This window comes from Pleurodeles waltl, unplaced genomic scaffold, assembly GCF_031143425.1.
Source record: "Pleurodeles waltl isolate 20211129_DDA unplaced genomic scaffold, aPleWal1.hap1.20221129 scaffold_39, whole genome shotgun sequence".
Taxonomy (NCBI): domain Eukaryota; kingdom Metazoa; phylum Chordata; class Amphibia; order Caudata; family Salamandridae; genus Pleurodeles; species Pleurodeles waltl.
The window spans coordinates 5506747-5532665 of record NW_027150097.1 but is presented as its reverse complement, the minus strand read 5'-3'; the positions used below and the strand labels follow the sequence as shown (position 1 = coordinate 5532665).

Genomic DNA, 25919 nt, shown 5'->3' with positions numbered 1-25919 from the left:
TGTACCGGGCATCAGGCATTTCACCTGGAGGTTGGAAGGGTAGGGGGGTGCTTTTGTTTCTAGGGGGCCGGTTTTGTAGTAGTGCAGCTGTTTTAAAAGCACTGCAGAGTTCATTGAATATCCAACAGTTTTCAGGCAAAACTAAAAGTGCCAAAATAACTCTGGTGATTAATGTACCTGCTGGGAGTTTTGTGTTGTGCCAGTTTTGATTCATCTAAGGTAGTGCAGAGAGTTACTATTCCTGCTGCAAAGAACGCATACTGTGCAGATTACAGAACAGCTTATTATGTGCATAGCTCAGTGGGTTACTGCTTTTGACATAGAGATGCTTTTGTTACTGTGCAGTTCATAAGTTGCAATCCTAATTTTAGCACAGTGAGCTGTGAACTGCCATCAAAGACTTGTATGCAAACTGCATGGTACAGGTTATAAATGTATGTTTTTCCCCAGTGTTTAATTATTCTAATTTTGCTAAAAAGGGTTTGTTTGGGTAGAAATTAATTGTTATTAGTAAATTCAAACGTAATCACTGTGTTACATTCTGAATCCTGAGCTTATGCTTCCCCAGATCAAGCACTATTTAAAAGATTCCTACCAGTATGGATGACATGTGAGTCCTACAGCTTGTAGTCCCTTTTGTCTTGTATAACATTTTCTATACAATAATTTACACAAGCATGATTCATTGCCTCGGTATGCCCGTGTGATGTACAATGCTCCAACACCATTTGCTTGTAAGAAAGGTGCTATACAACAAATGAAATTCATTTGAGTGAAGGGCGATGGAGAGATGAGAGGTACTGTTAGAGGGTGATGCTGAGGGATTAATTGAAGAGTCCCAATAAAAATTGACGCATCCTGGTGCTCTATAAGGTCATCATTTATTATGCTTTAAAAACGAATACAATTGAATAGATAATGAAAACTGTGTTGTAGAATGCAGGATTTTTGCCATTTATTTTCCAAATTTTCTTGGGAAGGAGAATCACCACCCCGAGCCCTCCAGCCCCTCAACCCCATTGTAAAGGTCATGCTCACTCGCTATGGACCCTGGGGAGGGGTGGCTCGTCTGACAAACGTTGCAGTGGCTACTTTGGGTTCCCAGTCCGGCCCTGGGCATAGGTCATCTCTCCTTAACTTACCTGCCTACCGAAAGTAGTTCGGTAGTTGGGTTGTTTCTAATCTGTTGATCATAAGCTGAAGATTGAGTTTGAGGTTGCGACTATCTTTCCAGGTTGTGTTGCAGGGACGTGTGATGGTGTAGTTGTCTTGGAAATAGTTATGTTTTCAACTGTCTTCTGAAGTGTATTGGCTCCTCCAGGACTTGAATGGTGGCTGGTATTGTGTTCCAGAGCTTGCCGCTTGTGCTGAGAAAGCAGTGCCTCCTACGGATTTCTTATGGTAAGGTGCAAACCTAGAGTGCAGTGTTCTGATTTATTTGTATTGCTTGAATTTAGCATGTAAGTATAGCAGTCCTTCTCCTTGGAAGCTCTGTGAACAATACAAAGTGCCTTGAACTTTACCTTTCTTGCTATAGATAGGCAGTGGAGTGAATACAAAACTGCAGTCATGTGTTCTCTTGGGAGAAGGCAGAGAAGAATGATTGCAGTAGTATTCTGGACGAGTTGTATTGTGCGGATTATGAATGTGGGTGTGTCAAGGTATAGGCTGTTGGCGTAGTCAAGGTTGGAGATTATGAGTGTGAGGATGGCTTACAGTTTCTGTTGGTATCCAAGTTATGGGAGGCTGCAACATAGTGCTTTCATTGTGTAGAAGGCATCTGTTTTACATTGTGAGCATGTGGTATCAAATATGGGTGTGAATCCATGGTTTCCTCTAGGTTTCTGACTTTTTTTGATATTATAGGAGGGACCTTATGTTCCTTACGCCATATGGCAGTAGGTTGTTTTTTTGTCTCTGTCTGCATTTCATAAGCTCTGTCTTGGCGGTGTTTAGCTTTAGATAGTCATTCTTCATCTATGTGTTTATGGGCCGAAGACAGTCATCAAGTTTTAAATTGTAGAGATCTTTCAGACCATCCATTTTCAGAAATGAATTGGGTGTCAAATTCTTAGCTGTAACAGATGAAGTTGCATGATTTACCAGTTTGGGTAGAGGGGATATGATGGACATCTGTGGGATACCACAGTCTCTATGTGAGGAGCTGATAGGAAACCCAAACCTACCAGTCAATCAGGAAACTCCAGATTGCAATATGGCATGGTGCTTTGATTAGCCTATTGTCCTGGGGCAGAGTTATCACATGACAGGTATGCAACTTATATTTGATGGACATTGCTACATGGGACTGTTGTGAAATATAGCCTGGTGATATTATTTATCTGCTCTACAGATTGCTATTTTGTTTTTATGAGCCTTATAGTTTGTTAGGTTCATGTGCCCACAGCAGAGGGGTGCCAATACCCTATCTAGCAGTAGTATGAATCTGAAATGACCCAATATAGCCTGCCATGTCACAAAGAGCTCCTATAGCAAACTACTTTTCAAAAATGGTTTAATATCTAGATAACTCTGCTGGAGACAACACACTAAGGATTCACGTCTTTGAACCAAATAATGTGGAAACCGTAATAAGGGCATTTGAAACTGAAAGCATTTGTACTATAATTGACCTCTCGAGACATCTCTGCCAAACATTGACTAACATTTTCAGATTTTTGTGTAACCTAAATTAAGGTCTGTGCAGTGTTAATATGCTTTTTGAACTTTATTGACTCCTTTGAGATTCTGCTTTATCTTTATCTAGTTTATGGTCTGTGAGAAAGTATCCTCTTTCTTGCATGGGTAGCCCCATTTTTGACCTGTTTGTCAGTGTGTTTGATTGTGTCACTTGGATCCCAGTGCTTATGGTTTATGGCCTGTTTGTCAGTATTTGACTGTTTTGTCAGTATGCTTGACTGTGTCACTGGAGTCCTACTAACCGGGACTTCGAATATTGCCATGAAAGGTGTCTAACAACTGAGGATTGTACCCCAATACTGACTCCAGTATTGGTTTTACCATTCCATGCACTCTAGGGGCTCCACAGTGGACCCCCAGTACTGCCATACCAGCCTTCTGAGTTTTTCCAGGCAGCCCCAGCTGCTGCCACCTCACAGACAGGTTTCTGCCATCCTGTTGCTTGAGCAGCACAAGCCCAGGAAGGCAGAACAAAGGATTTCCTCTGGGAGAGGGGTGTTACACCCTCTCCCTTTGGAAATAGGTGTTACAGGCATGGGAGGGGTAGCCTCCCAGAGCCTCTGGAAATGCTTTGAAGGGCACAGATGGTGCCCTCCTTAAATATTCCAGTCTTCTCTGGTTCAGCGACCCGCAGTCCCTGCTCTGGCATGAACCTGGACAAAGGAAAGGGGAGTGACCATTCCCCTGTCCATCACCACCCCAGGGGTAGTGCCAGGAGGTTCTCCAGAGTGTCCCTGGGTTTGGCATCTTGGATTCCAAGGTGGTGGGTCACTCTGGGAGAATCTGAGTCACCAGTGCAGAGTGACGTCAGAGCCCTCCCCTGATAGGTGCTTACTTGTTTAGCTGACCAATCCCCCTTTCAGGGCTATTTGGGGTCTCTCCTCTGGGTGTTTCCTCAGATTCGGATTGCAAGACTCCAGGAGGAATCCTCTGCATTCTTTACTTCACCTTCTACTGACTAAACTGCATCTGAACCCTCCAGGAACTCTACAAACTGCAACAAAGAAGCAACAACGACTTCTGCAACAATTGTATCTTCAGCTCCTGCCAGCAACTGCAACTGTTTCCAGGTTGTGGATCCTCCGAGGACTACCTGTCTTCAGCTTGCACCAGAAGAACGAAGGAATCTCCATTGAAGTGAAGGAGTCACTTCCCTGTTTCAGCAGGCACCCCTCTGCAGCAACAACCGGTGGCATGGGTCCCTTCTCCAGATGAAGTGTGTGGATCCAACAACACGGGTGATGAATTGAAGTTGTCCCAACGGTCCAGCTGTCCAACTTTAGTGGAGGTAAAAGCTTGCCTCCCGACGCAAGACAGTACCCCGTGCACTGCATGATTTGCATTTGCCAAGGCTTCTGTGCGACCTTCCACAAAGTTCTTTGTGAACAGCACAGCTCTGGCCCCCAGCACTCCTTCCTGTGACACACAGCTTCCTGAGTGGTTCTCCGTGGGATCCCTTTTTGTCGTGCTGCGTGGGCCTCTATTTGCACCTTCTTTGTCCCCATGCTGTGGGACTCCTGTGCATGCTGTCTGGTTTTCTGAGGGCTCTCTGAGTTGCTGAGAGACCCCTCTGTCTCCCCCTCCTGGGTAGAGGCCACCAGGTCCCTCCTGGTCCCGGGCAGTGCCATTTTCCGCTAACCTTGAGCTTTGCATGTGTCAAGGCTTGTTGGCAGAATCCAGGGACACAAATCAGACTGCAATCTTCCATCTGGCATGGGACATCATCTGCACCAATCAGGAACCCGCATCCAACATCTTGGGTGCAGTACTGACTGTTCTTCTTCAACTGTGGTTATTCTTTTGCACCTTTATCCGGGTTAGCAGGGGCTCCTGTTCTCCCTGGACTCTTCCATGCTTCTTGGACTTGGTCCCCTTCTTCCACAGGTCTTCCGGTCCAGGAATCCATCATTGGTGTCTTGCAGTCTCTCCTGGTTCTTGCAGTATCTTCTTTCTTGTGTTCTTGTGTGTTCTGGGAAAGTGACTGTGATTTACTCCTGCTTTCCTGGGCTCTGCGGTGTGTTCTATTACTTACCTTTGGTGTTTTCTAACAGACCCAGCACCCCTCTACGCACTACACTTGCCTAGGTGGGAACCTGACTTTCACATTCCGCTTTCTTAGTTTATGGTTTGTGCTCCCCCTGGGCTCATTTCTACCTATTCTGATTTTCACTATTTGCACTGTTTTCTAACTGTTTTTACACCTATTTCTGCATTCTATTCTATTACTTACCTACTTAGGGAGTATAGTTTCCAAGGTATTTTTGACACTGTGTCACTAAAAATAAAGTACCTTTATTTTTGTAACACTGAATATTTTCTTTCATGTGTGTAAGTACTGTGTGACTACAGTGGTATTGCATGAGCTTTGTATGTCTCCCAGATAAGCCTTGGCTGCTCATCCACAGCTACCTCTAGAGAGCCTGGCTTCTAGACACTGACTACACATCACTAAGAGGGGATACCTGGACCTGGTATAAGGTGTAATAAGCTTTGTTACCCACTATAAACCAGGCCAGCCTCCCACATGGTCACAGCAGATACGTTAAGAGGGCTATGTAATTAATATATTACATGCAAAATACTTGATAAACATTTCAGGTAGTGTTTTTATTGGAAGAAGGGTATGAATTCAGGGTGGTGGGAATTGTATGAATCCTCACAGATTCCAGAATGTTCCTTCACAGAAATATGAGGGAAATCTGTGATTCAGCTAACGTTTGGAGTTTGCAGGCCATTCTGGGTAAGAACAAGTATCAGAATCCATGCAAACTACACAACCCCAGATTTCCCTAGGTACCTTTTTTAAAAAAAATGTTGGGGCCTTGGAGGTTTCTCTGGGTGCTGCTGAGTCTTGGCCTAAATACCACAGCTACTCTCATTGCCGGGATTGGTCAGTTTGATGGCAAAATCTTGATCTTTCCTTGTGTCTAAGGGGCCTTCGGAAGCCTTTCATTTCACAGGCGATAGCTCAGTCACATAAGCTGGGTACTGCTGTTATCGGGAGAAGTGTTGGGAACATCGGGTGGTCAGACACTTGTGGATCTCTACATATTCCATTACTGCAGCCTACTTTCACTTTCATTTGGCTGTGCACCGTTAGTGCTCACAGCATGCTGCACAATACAACAAACAAAAATCAAACTTGGGACTCGTGGCAAGCATTTCTCTTGCGTACCAACAATGAGTTTGGAAAAGAAAACGTTTCTGGTGTTTTTACCAGAAGCATTTTTTGTTCAGCACTGTGGATGAACTGTTGAAGTTCACAGCACTCTGAAAGTAATGTAGTGGACGTCAACAGGTCGTCTGCCCTAAAGCAGGTAAAGCCCACCAAATTCATGCAGCCTAATGTCCTGCCCAACAAGAAATTATGAAAAACTATGGGGATATGATGACCACAGTGCATTAACTTATTTGTTCCATGACCGTAGGGGACTTCTCTAGCTCCAGGAAGCCCCAGGATGGCAGGCATTTGGGACTGGAGAAAAGCTAATAGCCATGCACAACCAAGAGAAAGTCTCAGTTGCCAAAAATGTTCTATAGAGAAGAGGGCTAGAGAAAGATTAAAAATGTTGGGAAGTACAAAGAAGGTAGAAGGGAAGTTGGAGAGAAGTTCTAGAAAAAGGGAAGAGATTAAGAGAAAAGAGAGAAAATAGAAAAAGCAAAACAGGGCAAGACAGATAGGAGTAAGAAGATAGATGCAGCAGCAAACAGGAAGGAATAGTGTGAGAAAGTAGCCTCTTTCTAGCCTTGTTACCCCCACTTTTGGCCTGTTTGTGAGTATATGTCACAGTGTTTTCACTGTCTCACTGGGATCCTGCTAGCCAGGGCCCAGTGATCATAGTGAAAACCCTATGTTGTCAGTATGTTTGTTATGTGTCATTGGGACCCTGCTAGCCAGGACCCCAGTGCTCATACGTTTGTGGGCTATATGTGTTCCCTGTGTGATGCCTAACTGTCTCACTGAGGCTCTGCTAACCAGAACCTCAGTGGTTATGCTCTCTCTTTACTTTAGAATTTGTCACTAAAAGGCTAGTGACTAAATTTACCAATTCACATTGGCATACTGGTACACCCATATAATTCCCTAGTAAATGGTACTGAGGTACCCAGGGTATTGGGGTTCCAGGAGATCCCTATGGGCTGCAGCATTTCTTTTGCCACCCATAGGGCTCTCTGACAATTCTTACACAGGCCTGCCACTGCAGCCTGCGTGAAATAACGTCCACGTTATTTCACAGCCATTTACCACTGCACTTAAGTAACTTATAAGTCACCTATATGTCTAACCTTCACCTGGTGAAGGTTGGGTGCAAAGTTACTTAGTGTGTGGGCACCCTGGCACTAGCTAAGGTGCCCCCACATCGTTCAGGGCAAATTCCCCGGACTTTGTGAGTGCGGGGACACCATTACATGTGTGCACTATACATAGGTCACTACCTATGTATAGCGTCACAAGGATAACTCCGAACATGGCCATGTAACATGTCTAAGATCATGGAATTGTCACCCCAATACCAGAATTCCATGATCCCCCGGGTCTCTAGCACAGTACCCGGGTACTGCCAAAGTGCCTTTCTGGGGTCTCCACTGCAGCTGCTGCTGCTGCCAACCCCTCAGACAGGTTTCTGCCCTCCTGGGGTCCAGGCAGCCCTACTACTAGCAACCTTGTATCGCTTCATCCCGCCGGCTTTCTCAACTGTTTCCAGGTGGTGCATGCTCTGGGGGTAGCCTGCCTCCTCTCTGCACCAGGAGCTCTGAAGAAATCTCCTGTGTTTCGACTGAATCTTCCCCCTGCAACCACAGGCACAAAAGACTGCATCACTGGTCCTCTGGGTCCCCTCTCAGCACGATGAACGTGGTCCCTGGAACTCAGCAACTCTGTCCAAGTGACTGCCACAGTCCAGTGACTCTTCAGTCCAAGTTTTGTGGAGGTAAGTCCTTGCCTCCCCACGCTAGACTGCATTGCTGGGTACCGCGTGATTTGCAGCTGCTCCGGCTCCTGTGCACTCTTCCAGGATTTCCTTCGTACACAGCCAAGCCTGGGTCCCCGACACTCCTTCCTGCAGTGCACAACCTTCTGAGTTGTCCTCCGGTGTCGTGGGACTCCCTTTTGTGACTTCGCGTGGACTCTGATTCACTCTTCTTCCAAGTGCCTGTTCAGGTACTTCTGCGGGTGCTGCCTGCTTCTGTGAGGGCTCCCTGAGTTGCTGGGCGCCCCCTCTGTCACCTCCTCCAAGTGGCGACATCCTGGTCTCTCCTGGGCCACAGCAGCACCCAAAAACCTCTACTGCGACCCTCGCAGCTAGCAAGGCTTGTTTGCGGTCTCTCTGCATGGGAACACCTCTGCAAGCTTCATCGCGACGTGCGACATCCATCCTCCAAAGGAGAAGTTCCTAGTCTTCTTCTTTCTTGCAGAACTCCAAGCTACTTCCAAAAGGTGGCAGCTTCCTTGCACCCTCAGCTGGCATTTCCTGGGCTGCTGCCCACTCTCGACACTGTCGCGACTATTGGACTTAGTCCCCTGGTCTTACAGGTACTCAGGTCCGGAAATCCACTGTTGTTGCATTGCTGGTGTTTGTTCTTCCTGCAGAATCGCCCTATCACGACTTCTGTGCTCTTTGGGGGTAGTAGGTGCACTTTACACCTACCTTTCAGGGTCTTTGGGTGGGCTATTTTTCTAACCCTCACTGTTTTCTTACAGTCCCAGCGACCCTCTACAAGCTCACATAGGTTTGGGGTCCATTTGTGGTTCGCATTCCACTTTTGGAGTATATGGTTTGTGTTGCCCCTATACCTATGTGCTCCTATTGCAATCTACTGTAACTTTACACTGCTTGCATTACTTTTCTTGCTATTACCTGCATAATTTTGGTTTGTGTACATATATCGTGTGTATATAACTTATCCTCATACTGAGGGTACTCACTGAGATACTTTTGGCATATTGTCATAAAAATAAAGTACCTTTATTTTTAGTACTTCTGTGTATTGTGTTTTCTTATGATATTGTGCATATGACACCAGTGGTATAGTGGGAGCTTTGCATGTCTCCTAGTTCAGCCTAAGCTGCTTTGCCATAGCTATCGTCTATCAGCCTAAGCTGCTAGAAACACCTCTTCTACACTAATAAGGGATAACTGGACCTGGCACAAGGTGTAAGTACCTCTGGTACCCACTACAAGCCAGGCCAGCCTCCTACAAATAGCCGTGAAAAGACTGAGAGAGGCAGTGGAGGCAGAGATTGGGTGTGAATAGAGAAAGTAAGGCGAGCCTAAAGAAGCGCAAAGATAGCTAGGCACAAGTAGACAAATTGTGATTGGCAGTTGTAAGTGGAATTTATAGCTTATTATGTTTTGACCAATGTGATTTCAAAACACAAATTTGCACATTATTTTTTAAAAGAGGTCTTAGTGAAAGATCCACAAATCGCCTTGCATAATGGTGTTTCAGATTCTAATACGGTCCAACCGTTTTCACTTGATCCACATTGCTTTTTAAAAAGTTCTTAACAATGGCACCCCCTTGTTACTTGTTACTATATGCTCTTTGCGAAAAGTGTTGATGTCTTGTCTTTTAATGCATAACAGTGTGTCTAAATTTGCTGGTACAGTCGCTGAAAAGTACAACCTACTTGCTGAGAAGGTAGAGTTCTATTAAGGAGGGGATTTGACTTTCGAGTGTAAATTAATCATGGAAGTCTGTTAACTGTTTCATAACATAAAGCTTGACTTTTATCTACAATAATGTCAAACAAACCCTCTGCAAGCAAATATTTTCCATATCTAGTATACATTGCAGGCTCCCATTCTTTATACATTTACCACTCAGAAAAGTAATTCTCATCCAAGCAATCTTAGCCGCATATTGAGTGCCACCGCAGAGAATGTCCATAATTCTGGAAGTGGAGGACTTTGTAGCATCCAAATGGGGTACCGTGCAAGCACCATCAAAGAGAAAGGTTATTACAGAGCAGGATCCTAGATGCAAACTGTGAAACCACCATTCAGATAATTAAAGGTAGTGCAGCTTCTAGTGACCTCAGCCAGGCCACAGACCTCAAATGGACCGATCACGGGCTCACACTCACCTGCACTTTACCATCCCTACCTGTCTTGTTGGTAAATGTCTAACAAAGGTCTTTTTTCTACAATACCTTTTGCACAGTCTGCCTGTAACTATGAGGGGTATATGCCAATGTCAGAGCCCGCTTCAAGTCCATGCAGCTTTTATTGGTGCTTTTGATTACATTTAATTGAACTATCCATCTTATGTCACAACCTTACAGTGAAAAAAATTGTAAAATGACACTTTCATTCTATTTAGTTTTCACTTGTTGCATCCCTAATTTGTTTGAAACACACCGGTGACCAATAATTTCCAAATATGGTTTTGATTGATATACTCCAATCTCTCTGCAAAGTTATTTTATATTAGTGGCAAGTTAAATTAAAAGTTAAAGTTAAATAGGATACTTCACACTTTATAAAGCAGATGAAGTTTCCTAACTTACTTGATGTGAAGTTTATCCTTTCAGGCGTTTCAGATGTGATGATTTTCTGATGCAGAATGTCCCAGGTAAGACATCCTACAGCAACACAATTGTGAGTGTCTAGGTTGTACATCCAGAACCGCAGGTAAGAAATGTGGGAGGGAGGGCTCTGAGCTGCAGCCAGATTATATATATTTTTATAAATAACTTGATAAGCTTTGCATTACACAAAGCTTGAACAGTTTAGAAAATACACAAAGCTGCCAGTCAGCTTACTTTACAACTTTACATCCTTCTACTTTAAATCCAAACTAATTGATCGGATTTAATGTTGAATTGTCAAAAGCAAATTGATTGTGCTGTAACATGTACTTCAAACAATCAATTTCATATATAGAATCACACTGTGTGCACCCAGATATGTAGATGTGGAGTTAGGAATAGTAATCTATATTTCACTTACCTTTCAGTGTTCTGTTCTCGATATTCTTGTTTTATGATATTCTGGGGGTCATTATTTAGTAGTTCTACCAGTATTTGGAAAAGAATGCACCTACAGAGCACAGCTTTAATGTTTGGTCATAGCTGAGAGCCATGCCCCCCTAAAATGTACTTCTGACTAAGGGTCTGTATCCCCCAGGTGTTGGGTCAGGTCTGTAAAACAACTATCAGGCATGTGCTTCTTCACAAACAATTTGTACAGCCCATCAAAATCTTTAACATTGCTGTCCTTCACCCAGCCCTTCAGTGCCTTACCAGCATAATCTAGAAAATCTACCCATGTTTCTGTGTTGAGTTTGCCACTACCCTGAAACTTTGCCTCTACTTCTCAGGTGTCAGACCAATCTTTTTGACTAAGATGGCTTTCATAGCAGGTCTAGTGCTTCACCTCTAAGGTAAGGAGGGTGTCCCTCCCCAATTGTGGCATGTACCACCAAAGACTACCTCCCCAGGAATCTGTGGGGACCCTGTACACTCTTAAAGACACTTTGTAGGCTGCCACTTTGTAGACTTATCCATGTCATCCCCCACACTGAAACTGGGTGCCACATCTTTAGGCATGTGACGTTTGGGCTCACTTAAAGACACTGCAGGTATGCTGCCACTGTTTTGATTGCTGGACCCTACTTTCAGGGCTCTTATGTCCAGCTCTATTAAATGGAGATCGTAGGCCAACTTCCTCTCCTCAAGAGGCAGTTTCCTTTCCTCCCTGGCCTGTTCCAATTTAGAAATCTCCAGCCTGAGTTTTCTCACCTCCCTCCTGTCTGCCAGCTCCTCTGGTGACAGGTTCCTGGAAGAGACACTGCTCCCTGATCTGGACACCACTCCTTCTCCTGGCAAGCTGTTGGCCCATTTCCACGGGTGATTCCACTTCCTCTTGGACATCTAAATTCCTCCTCCTCAGGAATTTCCTGCTCCTCTTCTGGGATATCTTCCCCTGCAACCTGGGCCCTTAAAGCCTTCTTACTTCCACCTTCCTGGTAAACCCCCTGTAGACACTTGAAAGACCTTCAGCTGTTGTGCAGTGTAAGGCTCTATTCTGATCAGCTCAAACTCAATTACTGCCTGTGCAGGTGCTGCTTCTCCAGAGCAAGACATAATTTAACAGAGGAAATCAAGAAAGGAGTATCAGGGAGAATTGGAAAATCAAAAATGCCATTTGATACAGAACAGGCAAACATTTTGCCAGTAAGGAGCAATAGGTTCAAACTGGCCTAAGTATAGAGTTGTTGTGAACACTGAATCACTATATAGCATTGCACAAACACAAATCCTTTTCTCACCGCTGATCACCAATGTTAGAAATTGGGTCTCCAGTTGGCACCGATATACACCCTGTTCAAGTAGGGACCACAGTTCTAGTAATGGTAAGTAAATTACACCACCTAAATGAACCTATGCTCTCCCTCTGGCAGTTTGGCGCAGGCAGGCAGGCGTAACTTAGAAGGCAATGTGTAAAGTATTTGTGCAAAACACACAGTAATCACAGGGGGAACACCACACCACAAAAAGACTCCACACAAGTGTAGAAGAATAACGCTTGCTTATCTGTGTAATTGAAGACCAAAATGACAAATATCCAATGAAAAGATAAGGAGATACAATTTTTGCAGAAATCAATGTGAAAGCAGTGTTAGATGCACTTATGCCCCTTAAGTATGTCTTGCCCGGGTCCCCAGAAATCCTTAACCTGACACCGCCTGCTCCTTCCTCTGCGGTTCGCAGTGTTTGATTGGATGTCAGGACCAGAGGCTTTGGATTATGCTTTCACTTCCTTTACTGACAACACACAGCAGCCAACAATAGACAGTAAAAACAAAACTACATTGCCCAAGAGTCTCACAGCCTTGTAATGACCCCTAATCAGGGCCAGCCATCCACTACATATATCTCAGTCACTATAGTGCGTCCTCTTTCTTTGCTGCTTTACGCAGAGATAAGTACTAATATTCTTTATTGATTCTGCCTTACACGTTCTTTACGGTGTGGCTGTTTGCCTTCAGGTGCCTTTGCGTAGGTTCCGGTTGCTTGCGCATTGCGTTTCCATGGTAACCAGCCTTATTTCAGTCGCGTCGTGAACTGCCGGTGAGGAGCGTCACGGGAGGCGCGTTATTATTTTGGAGCAATCTTTCTCTGCCGCGGTGATCGAGCATGCGCACAACTCATCTTTTCGAGTTCTCTAGGCGCGTGATTTTCATCGGCAGAGAGAAGACGAGCCTGCAGCGCCCGGCGCTCCCCGTCCTACGCCCAAGGGGACTGTGATAAACCTTTGCAGAGCTTAGCTGTAGGGGAAGTGGTGCTGGGCTCCTCTGAATCACAAAGACTTTCCAGTATACCGGCAAGGGTCTGTTTGATCTCTTTGGCACCTAGGTTTTCCCCTCCCAATTAGTTAGTGTAGTGCATTACTGGGACCTCTTAATCGTTTGCACTGCAAATATGGCCCAATATAATGAAGATGAGCACTTTGGGGAATATGGAAGAACGCTTGGTGGAAGCCCTTCATTTTCACATGCAGGACTGAGTAAATACGGCTTTAGTAAAGGCCTTACGTCCTTTTGCGCAGCCTATATTTAATTTTGGGGAATGCCACTCCAGTTGAGGTCAATATAAATGAGCCTGGCCAGTCAAAGTTGAATCCCTTTGAGCAAACCATTAATTTGATGCTTAACGACCATGAGTATGGTGCCTTCCAGAGTCAGGGCTCTGAGCCCTTTTTGCAATCTGCTCATAACTCAACCGATAAAGCCTCGGTTTCAGATTGTGAGGATAATTCAGCTTCTGAAAAGCACAATCGCAAGCGTAAATGCAAAACACGTCACACAGAGAAATCAGCCTCTTCTCCTCCTCCGACTAAGAATCTTCTGTTTGATCCCGATAATATTGTGCATCCCAGGTCCTCAGAGTGGACTTCTTGTCAAGCGGTGGCAACATATGTGCAATCGAGTCTCAGAAAGAGTTTTGAGAAGGATATTCGTAGTACTCTACAATCAGGGGAAAGTAGCGGAGACCCCAGAATTAGATCCGCATATGGTGACCATTCTAAAAAAAAATACGCAAAGGACCCGAAAAAAGGTATTGACAGGGCCTGGCATGGATGCCAGGACCAACTATTGGACATTTCAGTTCCTCTTACTAAAATTCTTGATTTGGCAGTTCAGGCCAAAGACTCGCAGGAGCCTATTGATCTGGACATTTTGTTGGAATGGGCCCAACAGGCCATTTGTCTTTTGTGGAACGCTAATAGTTCTATCTTCACAGAGTGAAGGAAGTCGCTTCTGTTACGCATTGACCCAAAATTAGCAGAATTCGCTCCATCGGATGCTGGTCCAGCTGTAAAAGGTCTTTTGTTTGGCAACAAGTTCATCAAAGATCTTGCTAAGTATGTCGCCACCTTTTCGGCTTTGGACAAAGCCCAGACCTCAATTGAAAAAGTATTTAACAGTGGGCTTTTTCACCAGGCTTGGTGCTTCAGAGGTCAAGCGTCTGGCCGTTTCGCATCACAGACTTCTCATCCATATCAGTGGGGCAGAGGAGACTCAAGCTATCAATCCAGCTCCAACTTCTACCCAGCCAGAGGCTGAGGCAATAGGGGCTGCAAACCCAGAGGATGCTACAAAGGAGGATATTACAACCAAAGTTCCTCTCAGACAGGTAACAATTATTTCTTCCGGGGAAGTTATTCTGGGGGTAAGAGTGAGTCTATTTGCTCAAAATTGGTCTTTGATTATGCAGGATGCTCGGGTACTGGACACAGTAGCAGGTTACCGTCTAGAATTTTATGCGACTCCCCATCAAACAGCGATTCCCTCTCCTCCCAGTTTTTCCCATCAAGAGAGAGTTTTTATAGATCACGAAATAGAGGCCCTTCTTCAAGAGGCGCAATTGTCCCTTCTCATCTCAGAGAGTTTATCAGTACAAACCTTCTAGTTCAAAAGAAGGGAGGGGGGGTTCCCGCTTGGTACTTAATCTGCGACAATTCAACGCATGGATTGTTTACCGACATTTCAAAATGGAAGGCATTCATCTTCTCAGAGATCTCTTGTTAGAAGGAGACTGGATGGTCCACTTAGACCCCAAAGATGAGTATCTGACCATTCCCATTTTTGACCCCCATCGCAGATTCCTTCAATTCATTTGGAAAAACCAATGTTACAAGTTTTCAGCCCTTCCATTCGTTCTTTCCTCCACCCCTTGGTGCTTCACCAAGGTCATGCGCCCGGTGAAGCAATGACTCAGAGAAAAAGGTGCACGTCTGATAGCTTATCTCAACGACATCCTCATCATGGTGCAAGAGGAGCGTCTGGCTCGCCTCCATCTTTCCTGAACAATTCAACTCCTCCAGGATCTAGGGTTCATTATCAACACGGAAAAATCCCAGTTAGATCTGGTTCAGAATATAAACTTCCTGGGCTTCAAAATAGATTCCTTATTGACTCAGTTAAAGCTTCCTTTAACCATGAGACTTGTAATAAAGAAAGAATTGAAGAGCGCTTTGTCTGCTCCTTTGATTTTCTTAAGGGTACTTGCCCGATTGGTGGGCCTCCTAGCATCATCTATTCAGGCCATTTTCCCAGGTCCACTGCACTATCCCGCTCTACAGATGTTGAAAATTCTTCACATTCTCAATGGTCTGACTTATTCCGAATTGATTGTTCTTTCACAGGAGACTCAGACGGAGCTTCAGTGGTGGCTGACTCACATGGATGCTTGGAATGGCAAGGCCATTTTTGCCTCGGTTCCGGAGGTGATCATAGAGTCAGATGCCAGCAGATGGGGCTGGGGAGCCAGATGTGGGCAAATGGAAATCAGGAGGACAGTGGTCCCTAGAGGAACCTCAATTACACATCAATTGCTTGGTGCTTCTGGCAGGCTCTTTTGCAGTGAAGACTTTGTCCCCATTCAAATCGAAATGTTGAATCCTTCTGAAAATGGACAACATATCAGCTGTAAGGTACATCAGCAAGTTGGGCGGGATACGGTCTCAGATGTTACAGAAGATTCTTGGCATTTCTGTCTAGAACATCAGATTTCCATAACAGTGGAATATATTCCAGGCAAGGTGAACATAGTGGCAGATTGGAATTCAAGATATTTCAGGGATGCCAGCGATTGCCGTCTTCACCCCAGAGTATTTTGGCTCCTAAATCATCTTTGGGGACCATGCATGGTAGACCTGTTTTTGTCCCAACTGAATGCACTACTTCCACGCTTATACAGTTGGTGACAAGATCCGAGCGCTCTCAGCTCAGATGCTTTTCTCCAATCCTAGACGGGAGGATTGAATTTTGCCTTTCCCCCATTCTTCATGATTCATTGGATCCTCTCCCAAGTACTTAGTCGGAGAGCAGAATTGGTTCTGTGACCCCTTGCTGGAAAGCTCACTCATGGTTTCCGGTGGCTTTGAAACTATGCTTTGCCACCCCGGTTCAAATTCTCAGTTTGGAGGATCTCTTATTAGACCAGATGGAGCGTCCACATCTGCTAATTTTGGAGGAGCAATTGTCGCTCATGGCTTGGAGGATATCAGGGGATCACAAAAAGGCACAGGGATTTCAGAGGACACTAGATTCTTCCTCTCTCAATCAGTGGCACCTAGTACACATAAACGATGTGCCTTCCCCTGGAAGAGATGGTTGGATTGGTGCACTCAGAGGGGTTTGGATTCCTTGGGGGCCTCAGTACAGATGATAGCAAATTTCTTATCACATTTAGTGGCACAATGTCTGTTGTAGAGAACTGTGAATAATTTTAGGTCAGCTACTTCAGCCAAACACCCTCACATAGATGGTAAGCCAGTGAGTGAACATCCATTAATTTACAAATTACTGCGTGGTGTTCGTATGCGTTGACTGCCTCTACCAAAGTATTTATCTCTTTGGGATGTCACTATAATTTTAAAATTATTGGTGGCCTGGCCGGCCAATGATGGTCTTTCAAAAAAACAACTGTCTGCGAAATTAACCATGTTACTTTGCCTGATATCATGCAGGAGAGTCTCTGACGTCAAGGCCTTGGACATTGAAGATAGAGTTTTCACTCCTACGGTAGTCTCTTTTTGTATTTGTAAATGTACAAAATCAAATTCAAAATGTATTAGTTATGCAGCTTTTAGAGACAACTCTAAATTATGTGTGGTTAATTGCTTAAAGGTATATGAAGATGTTACTTGCGAGTTACGTAGGAATCAAGCTAGACAATTACTGATTTCCTTGCAAAAACCATTTGGTCCTGTTTCTTTGGCGACTCTGGCGAGATGGGTCAGATGGTTGTTGCAAGAAGCAGGCATAGATACCTCTATTTTTGGGGCTTATTCGGTTTGTGGAGCTATGCTCTCCAAGGCCTTCAATTAAGGGTCTAGATTGGAAGATATCATGACAGTGGCAGACTGGTCACCAGATCTACTTTTAAATTGTTCTATCATAAACCAGTTGTAGATGTGGCTTCTGGAGTTATTGCTCAACTTTAAACAAACATAATCCAAAGCCTCCTGTCCTGACATAGAATCAAACATTTTCTAGCTTGTGCAGCAATTTTCAATTCTATTAAGAACATGGAGGTGAAGATTATCCTGCCCTAGGTATGAGTAATATGTGATAAGGTTATCTCAATATCATATGATTGAAATGTATGTTCTCCCACCCATTATTTTATGTCATGAGGTAATGGTTTAGGATGTTACCGATTTATTATCTTTTGCAGATGAGAAAACTACTTGATGGACATACTGAGGATGTCTTCTTCGGTCATGGAGGAGGATGAATCGGTTCCTTTTGCACCGGTTGTGCATCGTTTCAGCTCCCTGAATTGAAAGGACATGGTTTGGTTCTGGATTTCAGCGTTCCTGGTGATTGGTTTATTATTCAGTTATCCTTGGCATAGATGGGCAATGAACAAGGACAGACTATAGTGACTGAGATATATATAGTGGATGGCCTGCCCTAATTGGGGGTCATAACATGGCTGTGAGACGCTTGGGAAATGTAGTTTTGTTTTTACTGTTTACTATTGGCTGCTGTGTGTTGTCAGTAAAGGAAGAGAAAGTATGATCCTCGCCTGCGTGTCCTTAATAGAATTCAAAATACTTGTTGCCCAAGCTAGAAAATCTTTGATTCTGCGCCTCTCTTGAGCAGGATGTGAAAGTGATCCAACACCTGCTTGGGATTGCTAGAAATAACTATATTCCATCTTTCTCACTGAAAATCTTAAACATTTCTGCACTTTGTTTCCCTCTTAAATTTGGAGGCCTGGTCAGTGGACATCCTTGTGGGCTGTGAGTGCAGTGGTTCTGCTGCCCTCTGGCAGTCACTCTTTGAATATGCAGGTTGCTTCTGAGCTGCTCCTTTTCTCTGTGAACCAATCCAGTGTCAGGACTGGAGTCGGTGCTGTTAGTAGATGGAGAGGGAATGTAACTGGAACCCCAGGAGGGCAACCTGGAGCCTGTGACAGGTGCAGGAGAGTGTGGTTCAAGGAAGCAGATGGAAGATAACTGGAGAGGGGTCTGTGGGGCCATCAGCCTGGTGAGAAGACACATAGGAGTCAAGGGGTGTCCTAGGGGAGGGGCGTGGCTTTGTCTGGCTCTAGGGGGTTAGTAAGAGGCAATGCTGGGATTACTGCTGTCCTCTGCGTTCTGGGCTCTCTGTATGGGGACTAGTTCAAAGGTTGTAAATAATGAGATATGAGCAGGTTGTGGCAGAAATCATGACTTCTGGTCTTTCAGAAGTGAGGTGTCTGTTACCCCAATGAGTGTCAGATACGGAGAATAACAGTATGACTTAAAGTGTACAGAAGGACACCTCACATAAATTGAGCTATGCACTTCAGTAACAGCTCCCATATGGTCTAGCGGTTAAGATTCCTGGTTTTCACCCAGGCGGCCTGGGTTCGACTCTCAGTATGGAAAAATGATAGGTTTTTTTTACCACTTCCTCTTTTTCCTACAAACCCAAATACACCCAAAGTACTAATACATCTCACGTGCTTTGTCTTCTGCTTCCTTCAGTTTAGTGATCTTTGAAGCTTATACTGAACCCATAGCTCCTGCCCACCCCCCCCCCCCCAGCCCTCGCTGCACTGATGCTGTAGTATTAGTCACCTGGAGGAAGAAACCCACACATAAAGTACAGATGATACAAATAGCTGGGGGTCACCAGTTCACTGTGGTCTCACCATTTGAAACGCTCATTTTATTTCCTGCTCCACCCTTGCTCTGTCTTGTGGTCTCAGTGTCTGTTTTATGACATAAATCAAGTGCTGTGTCAGTTTCTATGAGTTTACAGCTGAGTTAGTTTGTGTTGTATCTCATCTGTGGGATGCAGCTGCTGTTTGTAGTGTCCACAGTTTCTCAGTATTTCAACAATTCTTGAGTCTAGTTAAAGGCCTGTACGAAAGAGACATTTTGAAGCATCAAAGGTTGTAGGTTCCTTGTGTGGTTTATCAACTTAATTATAAAACACACCTTTTTTTTGCGCTGTGCAGCCGCGGCCCGTCCTTTAGGGCGGAGGGGCCACCCGCAACCTTTTGCCTCTCATGAAGAGTGTCTGTCAGGCTGATCAAAGGTCAGCCTGTCAGACACTCTTCATGTTCAGATCAGGCAACCTGAGCTGAACTTTGCTAGGCTGAAGAGGTTGCAGCTTCTATGGGCATGACCTCCTCAGCTCAGCAAAAGTGCCACGAGGCCCTTCCCCTTGATGACGAGGGGAAGCATCACCGATTGACTTTGACCTGGGTGCTTTAGGTTTAAGCCCTGAAGTGCCCAGGATGAGTGTCAATCAGTGACACCTCGTCACAGAGTGGGGAGGGGTCAGAAGTCTCACTGACCCCTTCCCACTCTGACGAAGTTAGGACTTTTCTGACTTCCCTCATTGGCTGACCTAAGGTCAGCCAGAGAAGGAAGGCAGCAGTCCCAACCCTCCTGGGACCTCCGAGCTGAAGGTAAGTGTGTGTGTGTTTTTTAAACAAATGTTTGGTGCGTACGTGTATGTTTGAATGTTGTGAATGGATGTGCGTGCATGCGTGTGTGAATGAATAAGTGTGAATGTAAGTGTCTTCCCGCCCACCCCCTCCCTCCTTAAATTACTGGCCGCCACTGACGCTGTGTTTGGTTTTTGAATTCTAAAATACATTGACAATATAAAATCATGTGGAAACAATCACTGCGTCATACTCCTTACATGAAGGGAGGCAGAGAAGAAATCCCATGTGGATGGTTCCATGGTGTAATGGTTAGCACTCTGGACTCTGAGTTCAAATCTCAGTGAAACGTGAAATTGTTTTTAATGGAGTATTTATTTAATACATTTGTTTTCATTAATTGCAGGTCTTGAACACTGAGCAGTTAAGCCATTTGTATCTGTGACATACCTTTGTCTCTCCCTGTTTTCCTTCCCCTGGTGGTCTCTGTGGCTGACGGACATCTATACATTATTCTATAGGCGGTGCTGGAGGCATGTGACGCTACACTCAGGTGTTGCTAACTTCCTGTGTGTGTGTGGACACCTCTTTGTGGCTACACAACAGTAACATGCAGCATGTGGGGCTGACTCCATGCGGCCCTAAAAAGAAGCAAACATTGGCAAAGCCAATATGTTTCACCTATGTGACATCTATAGGCTTTCTCTTTCTTTTTTTTTTACACACGTTGCACAGCTGCACAGAATGCCTATGATGCAGCCATCACTAACCATATCCTAGCATTTTTTATGTTTTTTACTTTAAGCCATGTTGCACAATAGTGCGAGCTGCTGTGCAACATATCAGAAAAAAACATTGATAAAGCCAATAGATGTTGCATAATCAAAACCTATTGGCTTTGCTAATGTTTCTTTTTCAAATCTTTACTGAAGATCAGTGCTCTGAAGTTTGCTATATCTGAAGTAGTTTGATTCCATTCTCCGGGTTGAGGTAAGAGGACTTGTAGATACCTGGGCTTTGCTTTCCATTCTGGTTTTTGCACCCATATATTTGTATGTTATTGTGTGGCGGTTGCTTGTATGATACATAGTTTAGGAAGCTGGCTCTGTATATATATTATATAAAAATGAGATATAGTGTGCACAAAGTCCAGGGGTTACCCAGAGGCGTAACAGAGGCTAAAGTAGATAATACTAATCCTCTCTTTTGTGGTAGTGTGGTCGAGCAGTTAGGCAGGGTAGTGCAAAACATTTGTTGTACACCCACAGACTCAGGCGGTCATTCCGACCCTGGCGGTAAAATCCGCCAGGGCCGGGGACCGCGGGAGCACCACCAACAGGCTGGCGGTGCTCCCATGGGCATTCTGACCGCGGCGGTACAGCCGCGGTCAGAAACGGGAAACAGGCGGTGTACCACCGGTTTCCCGCTGCCCTGGGGAATCCTCCACGGCGGCGTTGCTAGCAGCGCCGCCATGGGGATTCCGACCCCCTTACCGCCACCCTGTTCCTGACGGGTGTCGTGGGGCCCCTGGGGGCCCCTGCAGTGCCCATGTTATTGGCATGGGCACTGCAGGGGCCCCCGTAACAGGGCCCCACCAAGATTTTCAGTGTCTGCCATGCAGACACTGAAAATCGCGACGGGTGCAACAGCATTCGGAGCTGGCATCCTCGTGGAAGGGGGTTTCCCGCTGGGCTGGCGGGCGGCCTTCTGGCGGTCGCCCGCCAGCACAGCGGGAAACTCAGAATAACCGCGGCGGTCTTCTGACCGCGCAGCGGTATTCTGATGGTGGGACTTTGGCGGGCGGCCTCCGCCGCCCGCCACAGTCCAAATGACCCCCTCAATGACTAACTTAAGACCATTGGATTTTATATAGCAAAAATATTTTTTTGTTAAATTATTTCTAGAACCACAAGATTCAAGTTGCAGGTAAGTACATATATAAATAAGTATTCAACATGTGTATCAATACCACTTTGGTTAGAATTGGGAAGTTATACAGTTTTTGAATAAATGGCAATAATCTGTTTTAAAAGTTGACGCTGCAATTTTCAGAAACAGTTCCTGGGGGAGAAAAGTTAGTATGATTTTGAGGTAAGAACAAGATTTGGAGTTCCAGTCTCTAGAGGTTAGGAAGTCCACAGGTTGGGGTTCAAGTTAACCCCAAACACCCATCACCACCAGCAACCCATGGCCGACTGGGTGCAGAGGTCCAAGATGAGGCAAATTTAACGTGGGCTCCTTTGGAGGCTGGGGACACTCAGATGAGGCCTGTTTGCAGGTAAGTACCTGTGTCTTTGGAGGGAAAACCTGGGGGGTTTAGAGGAGCACTGAGGGGGCCTCAGGTCAGCACCAAACACACACCCTCAGCGGCACAGGGGCAGCTGGGTGCAGGGTGCAAACATAGCATTGTGCTCCCAATCCTTTGCTATAGGGGGACCCTTGGGGTCACTTAGATGCTGCAGGCTGAGTCCAGGGGGTCGGTTCTGGAAAACCAGGGGCTGGACTAGGAGGAGGGCCACCTGCTGGACGTTTCTGCACCAGAGTTCAGGGGGACCCAACCTTACCCGTATTGGTCCCTGTCCTCCAACTAAGATGGAGTATTTTGCAAGGAAGGGATCACCCTAGCTCTGGACACCTTTGGGGTGGTCCCAGCTGAGGTGGTTACTCCTCCCTGCTTTCCCTAATTTTCCAGCCAAACTTGCTGCCAAAAGTGGGGCTTTGTCCGGGGGGAGGCAACTTCCCTAGCTGGAGTGCCCTAGGGCCCTGTAACAATAGGCCTGAGCCTTTGAGGCTCACCGCCAGGTATTACAGTTCCTGTGGGGTTGGGGGGGGGGGGGTGGCGAAGGACCTCCACCCAGGACAGGCTTTGTTTCTCACCCCATGTGGTCAGAACTTAATTTGAAAGTGGCAGGCTGGCACAGACTGGTCAGTCCTGCACTAGCAGTTTGGTTAACATACAGGGAGCATCTTTAAGATGCCCTCTGGGTGCATTATTCAATACATCCAACACTGGCATCAGTGTGGGTTTATTGTGCTGAGACGTTTGATACCAAACTTCCCAGTATTCTGTGAAGCCATTATGGAGCTGTGGAGGTCATAATGACAAACTCCCAGACTATATACTTGCTATTGCCACAGTGCACTTAAAATGTCTAAGAATGGACTTAGACACTGTAAGGACATATTGCTCATACAGCTATGCCCTCACCTGTGGTATAGTGCACCATGCCTTAGGTCTGTAAGGCCTGCTAGAAGGGTGACTTACCTATGCCACAGGCAGTGGTTCGTGTGCATGGCACCCTGAGAGTGGTGCCATGTCGACTTTGCCTTTTTCTCCCAAGCAGCACACACACGCTGCAAAGGCATGTGCTTGGTGAGGGGTCACCCAGGGTGGCATAATACATGCTGCAGCCTTTAGGGACCTTCCCTGACCACAGGGCCCTTGGTACCCTGGGTACCTTTTCCAAGGGACTTAACTGTGTGCCAACGATGTACCAGTTGTGGAAAGAAAGGTACAACTTTTGTGAAAGGACACTGGTACTGGGGCCTGGTTAGCAGGATCCCAGCACACTATTAGTCAAAGTTGGCATCAATATCAGGCAAAAAGTGTGGGGTAACCATGCCACTAAGGGCACTTTCACATAGTGAGTTCCCATTTCTGTAGGACTCTAGAATTCTTTTTCCAGAAGGCCTTATGCAGAATGTGTCACACTATGGAACGTGCCATGAGTCACGAAGAAAGTACTTCTGGGCTCTCTTCTGTACCTATGGAGCAGAGAGTTCATCACTTCAGAAGGCAGTAGCTTCTTTTTATATAGCACATTGTAATAGAGCTTGTAGGAGGCTGGCCTGGTTTATAGTGGGTACCTTGTGGTACTTACACCTTGTGCCAGGTCCAGTTATCCCTTATTAGTAGAATAGAGGTGTTTCTAGCAGCTTAGGCTGATAGAGGTAGCTATGGCAAAGCAGCTTAGGCTGAACTAGGAGACATGCAAAGATCCTACTATACCACTTATATCATATAGCACAAAATCATAAGAAAACACAGGCGGTCATTCTGACCGCGGCGGGCGGCGGTCGCCGCCCGCCATGTGGTCACCGCCGAATGACTGCACCGCGGTCAAAAGACCGCGGCGGCCATTCTGGCTTTCCTGCTGGGCCGGCGGGCGACCGCCAAAAGGCCGCCCGCCGGCCCAGCGGGAAAGACCCTGCAACGAGGAAGCCAGCTCCGAATGGAGCCGGCGGAGTTGCAGGGGTGCGACGGGTGCAGCGGCACCCGTCGTGATTTTCAGTGTCTGCAAAGCAGACACTGAAAATCTTTATGGGGCCCTGTTAGGGGGCCCCTGCAGTGCCCATGCCAGTGGCATGGGCACTGCAGGGGCCCCCAGGGGCCCTACGAAACCCGTTCCCGCCAGCATCTTCCTGGCGGTGTAAACCGCCAGGAACAGGCTGGCGGGAAGGGGGTCAGAATCCCCATGGCGGCGCTGCAAGCAGCGCCACCATGGAGGATTCCCTGGGGCAGGGGAAAACCGGCGGGAAACCGCCGGTTCCCCTTTTCTGACCGCGGCTTTACCACCGTGGTCAGAATTGCCCCAGAAGCACCGCCAGCCTGTTGGCGGTGCTTCCTCCGTCCCCGGCCCTGGCGGTCCATGACCGCCAGGGTCGGAATGACCCCCACAATGCTCAGAGTTACTAAAAATAAAGGTACTTTATTTTAGTGACAATATGCCAAAAGTATCTCAGAGGATACCCTCACTTAGGAAGTAAGTAATATACACAAATTATATGTACACAAACCCAAAACAGGTAAGTGACAGTAAGAAAAGTAGTGCAAACAATGTAGAATCACAATAGAATACAATAGGTAGAAATAGGCCTAGGGGCAACACAAACCATACACTCCAAAAGTGTAATGCGAATCACGAATGGGCCCCAGGCCTATGGTAGGTTGTAGAGGGTCGCTGGGGCTGTAAGAAAACAGTAAGGGTGTCCAAAATACCCCACCCTAAGACCCTGAAAAGTAGGAGTAAAATTACCCTACTACCCCAGAAAGACAGAATAGTCGTTATAGGGGATTCTGCAAGAACCACAAGCACCAGCAAAACCCTGAAGACGGATTCCTGGACCTGAGGACCTGTAAAGGAAGGGTAGGTGCAAAAGGGCTGCCTCCGTGTAGAAGAAGCCGAAGATTCTGCAACAACCTTTGGATGGAAGATGTCCCACGGCGTGCTAGAGGTTGCAGAAGTGTTTCCAGGCAGAAATACCACAAACAAGCCTTGCTAGCTGCAAGAGTCGCGGTTGAGGATTTTGGGTGCTGCTGGGGACCAGGAAGGACCAGGATGTCACCCCTTGGAGGAGGAGACAGAGGGGGCGCTCAGCAACTCAGAGAGTCCCCGCAGAAGCAGGCAGCACCCGCGGAAGTACCGACTCAGAGTCACAAAGGAGGGTCCCACGACGTCGGAGTCCAACTCAGCGAGTTGGGCAACGCAGGACGGAGTGCTGGGGACCCAGGCTAGGCTGTGAACAAAGGAATCCTTGGAAAAGTGCACAGAAGCTGGAGCAGCTGCAGATCACGCAGTACACAGGTTTGTCGTCTGGCGGGGGAGGCAAGGACTTACCTCCACCAAACTTGGACTGAAGGACCACTGGACTGTGGGGGTCACTTGGATCCAGCTCCTGTGTTCCAAGGACCACGCTCGTCGTGATGAGAGGGGACCCAGAGGAGTGGTGATGCAGAAGTGGACACTCCCCTTTCCTTTGTCCAGTTTCGCGCCAGAGCAGGGCTGGGGGATCCCTGAACCGGTGTAGACTGGCTTATGCAGAGATGGGCACCATCTGTGCCTATCAAAGCATTTTGGAGAGGCTGGGGGAGGCTACTCCTCCCCAGCTCTTCACACCTATTTCCAAAGGGAGAGGATGTAACACCAGCAGCTGCAGTGGAGACCCCGGAAAGGCAGTTTGGCAGTACCCGGGTTCTGTGCTAGAGAGCCAGGGATGCATGGAATTGTCCCCCAATACCAGAATGGTATTGGGGGACAATTCCATGATCCTAGACATGTTACATGGCCATGTTCGGAGTTACCATTGGGACGCTACATATAGGTAGTGACGTATATGTAGTGCACGCGTGTAATGGTGTCCCCGCACTCACAAAGTTTGGGGAATTTGCCCTGAACAATGTTGGGGCACCTTGGCTAGTGCCAGGGTGCCCACACACTAAGTAATGTTGCACCTAACCTTCACCAAGTGAGGGTTAGACATATAGGTGACTTATAAGTTACTTAGGTGCAGCGAAAAAGGCTGTGAAATAATGTGGAAG

The 25919-nt window shown here is 46.3% G+C and overlaps 1 long non-coding RNA gene and 1 other non-coding gene across 2 annotated transcripts in view; both read left to right on the top strand.

The window, feature by feature from the left end:
* LOC138276464 (uncharacterized) overlaps positions 1-25919 on the top strand; it is a 151411-nt gene that overhangs the window by 89954 nt on the left and 35538 nt on the right. The window lies entirely within an intron of this gene.
* On the top strand, positions 18519-18590 carry TRNAE-UUC (transfer RNA glutamic acid (anticodon UUC)). The gene has a single exon. It is a non-coding gene; the product is annotated as a tRNA-Glu (tRNA).